Source organism: Mobula birostris, chromosome 11 (assembly GCF_030028105.1).
Source record: "Mobula birostris isolate sMobBir1 chromosome 11, sMobBir1.hap1, whole genome shotgun sequence".
Lineage (NCBI taxonomy): Eukaryota > Metazoa > Chordata > Chondrichthyes > Myliobatiformes > Myliobatidae > Mobula > Mobula birostris.
Window position 1 is genome coordinate 106,582,398 of NC_092380.1, and position 9,863 is coordinate 106,592,260.

General features: G+C 40.6%; 1 pseudogene; it reads right to left on the reverse strand.

Annotated features, from left to right (window-relative positions):
• Nucleotides 1-8,003: 8,003 nt before the first annotated feature.
• LOC140204693 (RNA transcription, translation and transport factor protein pseudogene) lies at nt 8,004-8,797 on the reverse strand (annotated as a pseudogene).
• Between the last annotated feature and the right edge of the window lie 1,066 nt (nt 8,798-9,863).

Here is a 9,863-nt window from a genome sequence, read left to right on the forward strand (position 1 = left end):
TTTGAACTTTGAGGTAAATAAATTGCAGATAGAATTTATTTGGACAAATGCAAAGTGAAGCATCTTGGGAAATTGTGCCAGGGCAGAAAATGAACTATGAATGCAGAGACCCAGGAAGTGTTGTAGAACAGAGAGACTTACAGTACAAGTACAGAGTTCCTTGAAAATGGTGTACAGATTATCAAGGCAGTGAAAGAGGCATTTGGCATGCTTGCCTTTCATTGGTCAGGACATTGAGTACAAGAATTGGAATGCCATTTTACAGCTATACAAGATGTTGGTGAGACATTGTGAACAGTTCCAGTTGTCATACTCTTGGAAAAATGTGATTAAGTGAGAAAGGGAGCAGAAACTATTCACAAGGATATTGGCAAGACTGGATGGGCTGGGACTGTTTCCCTTAACCGAAGGAGGCTTAAGTGTGACTTTATACTGGTTTATAAGATTATGAAGGGCCATAGATAATGTGGTGGTCATGGTCTTTTTCCCACATTGGAAAGTCTAAAACTCGAGGGCATATGTTTAAAGGAAGGGACGTGAAGAGTAAGGTTTTCACACCAGCTATTGTGGGTCTATGGAATGCATGACCAAGGGAGGTGATAGAAGCAGATACGATAGCAAAAGATTTAGGTGCATTTCGATAGATACATGGACAAATGGGGTTTAGCTGTGACTAGTTCAACTTGGCATTGTGGTTAGCACAGACATAGTGGGCCAAGGGGTGTATTCCTATGCTGCACATTTATTTCCAATGATGTAAATGAGGCCTTAAATGAATACTGCTCCTCAGTGTTCACTAGGGAGGAAGATGTTGTTGTTGGAGAATTGAAGGAAGGGGGTACGACATGGAAATGAGGAGCTATTAGATGTCTTAGCAGGCTTAAAGGTGGGTAAATTGTTAGGGCTTGATGAATTGTATCCCAGGCTGCCAAAGGAGATTTCATATCTTCTCTGGCCCCAGAAGCAATGCTGTCTAACTGGAGGAAACTAAATATGGCTTCTTTATCCAAGAAGGACCTGGTGATTACAGACATCTTACATCAGCAGTAGGGAGCTTACTGTAAAGAATTCTGAAGGACAGGATTAATCTGCACTTGGATAGTCTGGAATGAATCAAAGATAGTCAAGGGGAAGTCTTGTCTGCCAGTTTGATTGTTTTTTTAATGGAGGAGACTTTGAGTGCTATGAAATTTATTTCCATTTGTATTTTATTTAGAGATACAGCACAGAACAGAATGATGAGTCAGAGTGATGATCTTAAGGCTTTAGCTCATCGAGGCTTCGGCAAAGAGAGGCTTTAGTCAGAGAAAGCAAAAGAAAAGCAGAAGGAACAGTTTGCATTTGAACTGGATGGGAACTAATATCCAAGCAGGAAGATTTGTTAATGCTGCACTGTGGGGTTTAAACTGGAGTTGCAGGGGGATGGGAACCAGAGTGTCAGAACAGTTAGTGGAAAGGTTCTGGAGGCAGACGTTGGGAAGACCTCAGAAAAATTAGGAGTCAAAAGGTTGACCATGCTGCGACCTGAGCTCAGGGCATGGATCAACACCTGGACTTACAATATTGTAGCCAACAGTGAGAATTGGTTGCAGGAGAGGCAGGACTGGTGGTTAAATATTCTGGGGTTCTGTTGTTTTATACATGACAAAGCAGGAGGGATGGCGTTACCAGTCAGGGAAAAAAGTCACGGCAGTGCTCTGTCAGGACAGACTGGAGAACTCAATCAGTGAGGCATTATGGGTGAAATTGAGAAATAAGAAAGGTATGACCGCGTTAATGGGGCTATATTACAGACCACCCAACATTGCTAGGGATTTAGAAAAACAAATTTGTAAAGAGATCGCAGACTGTTGCAAGAACCAAATGTTGTTATAGTAGGTGATTTTAAACTTTTCCACATATTGACTGTGAATCCCATACTGTAAAAAGATTAGGTGAGATAGAGTTTGTCAAATGTGCTCAGGAAATTTTCCTTCATCAATACATAGAATTCCCAATGAGAGAGCTTGTGATACTGGATTTGCTATTAGGGTTTGAGCAGGGCAGGTGACAGAAGTTTGTGTAGGGGAATACTTTGCACCTAGTGACCACAGTGCCATTAATTTTAAAGTAAATATGCAAGAGAGGAGGAGTAAACATGGCAGGAGGAGATAGCAGCGCACCATGCGTGCGCAGCCCTCCGGTGAAAATGATATCGTATCCGTTAAATAGGGGCCATTGACAATTCTGATTTGATGGAGACAGACATGAAAGCACAGAGGAACATCTGGAGAAATTTCTGAAACGCCTGTTCGCTGCTGTTGTTACTGCGCGATCAGGAATCTTCCGGAGGGAAAGCCTCAAAAATCCCCGGCTTTGCTTGCTGTTGGCGACCGAGATTGAGGTCGAATCGTTCAGATAAAGATGGCACTCGGTACTTGGTGTCAGAGAGCTGATCGAAGGCTCGAAGTTTTTGGATGACTCAAGAGTCGGACTGTGGTTGGGCATGGCAGGGAGAGTTTTTCTTCCTCCCATCTGCATGAGATGTGGGACATTCGAGAGACTTTGAACTTTTTTCTGTGCTCATGGACTGTTCTTCATCAAGTTATGGTATTGTTGCACTGTTGTAACTATATGTTATAATTATGTGGTTTTGTTAGATTTTCAGTCTTGGTCTGTCCTGTGTTTTGTGATATCACACCTGAGGAAATATTGTATCATTTCTTAATGCATGTATTACTAAATGACAATAAAAGAGGACTGCTTGTCTTCATAATCTAAATCTAAAATATATAGTTCTGCATCATGGGTTGAGATTCTAAATTGGAGAAAGGCCAATTTTGGTGGTATCAGAATTGATCTGGCAACTGTTGATTGGGACGAGCTGTTTTCAGGCAAAGGTATTCTTGGAAAGTGGGAGGCATTCAAAAACAAAATTTTGAGAGTACCAAGCTTGTATGTGCCTGTCAGAATAAAAGGTAAATGTAACACGTGTAGGGAAACTTGGTTTTCAAGCCCTGGTTAAGAGAAAGAAAGAGGAGGTGCATAGCAGGTATCGGCGAACAGGAACAAATGAAGTGCTTATGGAGTACAAGAAATGCAAGAGACACTTAAGAAAGAAATCAGGAAAGCTAAAATAAGGCATGAAGTTGCTCGATCAGACAAGGTGAAGGAGAATCCTAAGGGATTCTACAGGTATGTTATGAGCAAAAGGGTTGCTAGGGACAAAATTGGTCCTCTGGAAGACCAGAATGGTAATCCATGTGTGGAGCCAAAACAGATGGTGGAGATCTTAAATGCATTCTTTACATCTGTATTTACTCAGGAGACGGATACAGAGTCTATAGAAGTGAGGCAAGGTGGCATCAACTTCATTGATCCTGTACAGATTACAGAGGAGGAGGTGTTTGCTACCCTGAGGCAAATCAGGGTGGATAAATCCCCAGGGCCTGACAAGGAGTTCCCTTGAACCCTGCAGGAGGCAACTGCAGAAATTGCTGGGGCCCTAGCAGAAATACTTAAAACACCCATAGTGACAGGGGAGGTACCAGAGGATTGGAGGATAGCCAATGTTGTTCCACTATTTAAAAAAGGCTCTAAACAGAAACCAGGAAATTATAAACCAGCGAGTCTGACATCAGTTGTGGGAAAGTTATTGGAAGGTATTCTAAAGGACCGGATATATAAGTATTTGGATAGATACGGACTGATTAAGGATAATGAGCATAGCTTCATGTATGGTAGGACATGTCTAACCAATCTTATAGAGGTTTTTTGAAGAAGTTACCAGGAAGTGGACGAAGGCAAGGCAGTAAGTGTTGTCTACATGGACTTTAGGAAGGCACTTGACAAGGTTCCACATGGGAGGTTGGTCAAGAAAGTTCAGCAGCTCAGCATTCAAGATGAGGTAGTAAATTGGATTAGACATTGGCTTTGTGGGGGAAGCCAGACAGTGGTAGTTGATGGTTGCCTCTCTCACTGGAGGCCTGTAAGTGCAGTGCCACAGGGATCGAGGCTGGGCCCTTTGTTCTTTGTCATCTATAACAATAATCTGGATGATAATGTGATCAACTGGATCAGCAACTTTGCGGATGACACTAAGATTGGGGGTGTAGTGGACAGTGAGGAAGGCTATCATGGCTTGCAGGGGGATCTGCATCAGCTGGAAAAATGGGCTGAAAAATGGCAGATGGAATTTAATGCAGACAAGTGCAAGGATTTGTACTTTGGTAGGACCAACCAGGGTAAGTCTTACACAGTGAACAGCAGGACACCGAGGAGTGTGGTAGAACAAAGATCTGGGAATACAGGTCATAATTCATTGAAAGTGGTGTAACAGGTAGATAGAGTTGTAAAGAAAGCTTTTGGCACATCGTCCTTCATAAATAAAAATATTGAGTACAGGAGATGGGATGTTATGTTGAAGTTATAAGACATTGTTGAGGCCTAATATGGAGTATTGTGTGCAGCTTTGGTCACCTATCCACAAGGTTGACAAAGTACAGAGAAAATTTACAAGGATTTTACCGGGTCTGGAGGACCTGGGTTATAAGATTGAATAGGTTAGGACTGTATTCTTTAGAACGTAGAAGATTGAGAGGAGATTTGATGGAGGTATAGATAATTATGAGGCATATAGATAGGGTAAATGCAAGCAGGCTTTTTCCACTGACTTTGGGTGGACTACAACCAGAGGTCATGGCTTAAGTGTGAAAGGTGAGAAGTTTAGGGGGAACATGAGGGGAAACTTCTTTGCTCAGAGGGTTATGAGAGCGTGGAATGAGCAGCCAGCACAAGTGGTCCATGCAAGCTTGTTTTCAACGATTAAGACAAATTTGGATAGGTACATGGATAGTAGGAATATGGAGGGCTATGGTCCCAGTGCAGGTCATTGGGAGTAGGCAGTTTAAATAGTTTTCGGTATGGACTAGATGGCCTGAAAGGCATATTTCTGCCCTGTATTTCTCTGTGACTCTATATTACAAATAATTATATTGCTTTAATATTGGAACAAAAGTATCTGACAGTCAAAACAATTAATGTAACATTTTTGATAGTACTTACTACAATAAAAACGTTCAATATCTTAATTTCAGAATCAGAATCAGGTTTAATGCCACTGGCATATGTCCTGAAATTTGTTAACTTTGAACAGCAGTACAATGCAATACATGATAATATAGGGGGGAAAAACTGAATTACAGGAAGTATGTACTGTATGTGTGTATCAAATAGTTAAATTAAATAGTGCAAAAACAAAAATTTTAAAAAGCGGTGAGGTAGTGTTTATGGTTCCAATGTCCATTCAGAAACCTGATGGCAGAGGGGAAGAAGCTGTTCCTGAATCGCTGAGTATGTGACGTCAAGCTTCTGTACCTCCTTTCTGATGGTAGCAATGAGAAGAGGGCATGTCCTGGGTGATGGGGGACCTTAATGATGGATGCTGCTTTTTTGGGACACCTCCTTGAAGATGTCTTGGATACTACGGCGGCTAGTACCCATGATGGAGCTGACTAATTTTACAACTCTCTGCAGCTCACTTTGTTCCTTTGCAGTGACCTCCCCCCCCCCCCCCACCATACCAGACGGTGATGCAGCCAGTCAGAATGCTCTCCATGGTACATCTGTAGAAATTTTAATCTGCAGAAATCTGTAGAAAGTGTTTTAGGCGACATTCCAAATTGCATCAAATTCCTAATGAAATATAATCACTGTCTTAACTTCTTCATAGCTGCATCGATTTGCTGGGACAAGGTTAGGTTCTCAGAGATATTAACACCCAAGAACTTGTAATTTCTCATCTTCTTCACTTCCGCTCCCTCCATTAGGATTGGTGTGTGTTCCCTCTTCTTACTTTTTCTGAAGTCCACATTCAGCTTCACATTCAGCTTGTGTACAATCTTCTCCCTACAGCAGAAGTTCCCAATCTTTTTTATGCCATGGAACCTTACCATTAACCTAGGGGTCCATGGAACCCAGGTTGGGAACTCCTACCCTAGAAAAAGGGGAAAATTGAGGGGGTATCTCGTAGTGGTTTCTGAAATTATGAAGGGAATTGATAGGATAGACTATGAGAAAAAGTTTTCTGGTTTGAGATAACCCTAGATTATGGATGTAAGGTAGTCTTTAATATATCCAATGACAATTTTACAATAAACATCTTTAAAATGCAAAGGAATAAGCAATTTACATTTTGTAGCAAAAAAGAGACTGAAAATGATATCCAGATGTTCATTGGATGTTAATGGGTTCTGATGTTAATCCAAAAGACCACAATGGGAAAAGACCAACAAGCACCGAATACGCAGAGAGAGAGAAAAAAAAGCACAAATTGTACAAACATTAAGTTGCTATCTGGTCAGGGAAACAAAAAACATGCCTCTGAATTTCCTGATCTATTGCTGTTAATTGTCTTTAGCAGTGACTTGCATTTCTGTATTTGTAATCTGTAATCACGTAATTAACCAGATTGAGAGAATTATTTGAACTTCTCAATTAACTTTGGCAGAGGTTTGGAAAAGGAGATGTCAGATTCACGGGTAGATCTGTAATTCTATGTTTTTATTGGAATCGTTTTCTATCTGGACACTCCCTTTGATTGAAATCTTAGTCTTTAATACATGGAGGGAAAATGATTCCAGGATTGACGACTTGTCATATGAAGAGGTTTTGATGTCTCTGGGTCTGTATTCACCAGAATTCAGAAGAATGAGGGGTGACCTGATTGAACCCTATCAAATGCTGAAATGCCTCAATAGGAGAGGATGTTTCCTGTAGTGGGAGAGTCTAGGACCAGAGGACACTGCCGTGGAGTAGAGGTGCATCCTTTTAGAAGGGAAATGAAGAGGAATTTCTTTAGCCAGTGAGTGGTGAATCTGTTGAATTCATTGCCATAGGCGGCTGTGGAGACCAAGTCTTTATGTATACTTAAAGCAGAGGTTGATTGATTCTTGATTGGTCAGAGCATGAAGGGATATGGGGAGAAGGCAGGAGATTGGGGCTGAGAGGAAACTTGGATCAGTCATGATGTAATGGTGGAGCAAACTTGATGGGCCAAATGGCCTAATTCTGCTCCTATATCTTATGGTCTAATGTGAGAAGTGGTTCTGTTGAATAGAATATGTCCCATTTACTAGCATGGATTTCTCTGAGTTTGCTCATTCTGCTGAGTTTGTGCTATTGTTAATACTATCCAGAGGAATAATTATTATATCCATAAAGTGCTTTCAACATTGTTTCCATATTATTTAATGATTATTTAGTGGAGAATCAAGGGAGAAAGTATCTGTAACTATAAAAGCTGCAAATTCTTTTTTTTTTTGGCACCCAGTAAATATTTGATTAAATAAATCTGTTCTTAAAAAAATCTGTATTATTTTGTATTTGTTTCATGCTGGAGTATAAGATTTACTGTTGTTCCATGCAAATTATTTTTCTTGTAAAGGCATAAAATAATTGACAGAATCTAAACAGTTTGATTTTATACTTTTGTCCATTTCCTTTTGTAAAGTGTATACACCATCTAAAACATGATTAAGTAGACAAAATTATTATGATTATGATTATAATTATGAGGACACACTGTCCCCTTTTATTGTCATTTAGTAGGGCATGCATTAAGAAATGATAAAAATGTTTTTCCAGAACGATATCACGAAAACACACAACAAACCGACTTAAAAACTAACAAAAACCACATAATTATAACATATAGTTACAACAGTGCAAAGCAATACCGTAATTTGATAAGAACAGACCATGGCACAGTAAAGGTCTCAGAGTCTCTCGAAAGTCCCATCATCTCATGCAGATGGTAAACCTCCAGCGCCGCCAACTTGCCGATGCAGCATCCTGGAAGCATACGACCACAGTCTGACACTATTGTATGCACACTCTCGAACTTTGTTCCAACTTGACAATAAAGTCATCTTTTAATTTCTGATATTTTAATATTTATTTCACTTTAGTGAAGTTATCCAGACTCAAACAGTTCTTTTCCCTTTATTTGCATCTACAGTGTTTCAAAATCGCAAAGCTGTACAGAATGTCAAACTCCCACCTTTTGATCATCTTCTAATCTTTCCCAGCCTGTGGTCAGTTTTGGGATCTGCTATTATTGACTGAACAGCTACAATAGCTTCATGAATCCAGGTTTGACAGTCTCGTAGTTCTTCAATACGCAGCAGTCGGAGGACTCTTGCAGCTTCATTCAGAGTGCCAGTATCAAAGCGAAGAAGGTGCTTTTCTAAAGATACAGTAAAATCCTCCTTTGTACGGTTTGCTTTTGCAATGGCTTCTGGGCTTAATCTCTCTTGCACCAAAATACGAATTGCCTTCAACATTACTAAGTAGTCATCATGGCGTTGGATTTTGCAAGAGATTAGCCAATGTCATCACAGCAGCCTTAAAGTCCGGGTTGTTAACACCCAAATTAATAAGTGGATCAGTGCCTTTAGGGTCATCATTTCTTACACTATCTGCTGTACAATTCTTGTATTTATCCGCATTATCAGAGCATTCAAGCCAGCCCCGGAAGCCAGTCAATATTTTCCTGTCTTTCATTTGCTTTGAGTGGGTAGTTTACATCTGCTAGGTACTTTGGCCATTCATTGTTGTGCACATTTCTAAGATTGCCTCGCTCTTCAATTTTATAATGCCTTATCTTTTGATCTTCAAGCCCCACTATTAAATTCCTAAATGCCACCTCATCTTTACAGTCAAACATGCTGCTGTTATGATATTCTAAAGCTGCTAGTTTCCTGCAAATTCTTGATTTAGTGGAGGGAGCTAGATTGAAATTTTGGAGATTTGGCCTCATCATTGCAGTTATTGCAAACACCTGGCCAGCCTTTACCTTAATACCTTTCCCTTCCTCCTCCCCTTTCCCACTCTCTCCTACAGCCAGAAACTCCCAAGAGGGGATACAATTGAGACCTTTCAGAGAGCAAATGAGACTGAAATTGAACATTTCTCAGAAATAGGTAATGTATCAGCTTTGATCAAGGGTTCCTAACCTTTTCTTTAATGCTTTGCATCCCTACCATTAACGGAGTGGTCCGTGGATCCCAGGTTGGGAACCCCTGGCTTAGATCTGCATAAACCACCATTCAAATACAATATTTGAGGCAAGGGAAAATATCAGCTATGATTTTTTAAATTAACATATCTGTTATTCATCAGCGAGGCTCTGCATACATCCTTGAATCTTCCCCTTTATCCATGTGGTAATCCCTTTCATGAACAGAGCATGATACTATTTCAGGAGCCCAGTGTCAAGCCTGTGACAGAAGTCACTTACACAACAGCTCGGTGTAACCATGTTATGGTTGTAAGCCTGGGATGGAAAAGTTTTGCTGAATTGCTTGTCATTCCGTTGAATCTGGACGATTTATAGAGTGGAGCTGGCTTTATCTCCCCTGTGCTTTGAGATACTTGCTGGAGGTAGTCCAGGTCGTAGCAGCATCTGAGAGGACAGTGATCGCTGCTGCCTTGTCATTCATGGGTTTTGTGCTAGGTCTGAGGTTATTATCATCAAGTAGGTAGCAGGGATTAGTGTTCAGATGTTTCTGATTTGCTTTATAGCTGGTTGGGTACAGTATTGTGGGCCGAGTGGCCTGTTCCTGTGCTGTACTGTTCTACGCCCCATGTTCTGTGTTCACCCTTATCCTCAGTTGAGCAAGGGTTGTGCTGGAACATTGAAGGTGATGGTGGACTTTCTCATTGATGACTGATTTCACCAAGTGATGGCTCCCAAAATCTGGGATGTGGTCTATATTCTCTGAGGACTGCATGTGTAATCACTGTGGTATTGTAGAAAACATGGAAGCTAATTTGGACCTAGATAACAACTAGTTAATCTATTCAGTTGGTTGAAAGATAATTGA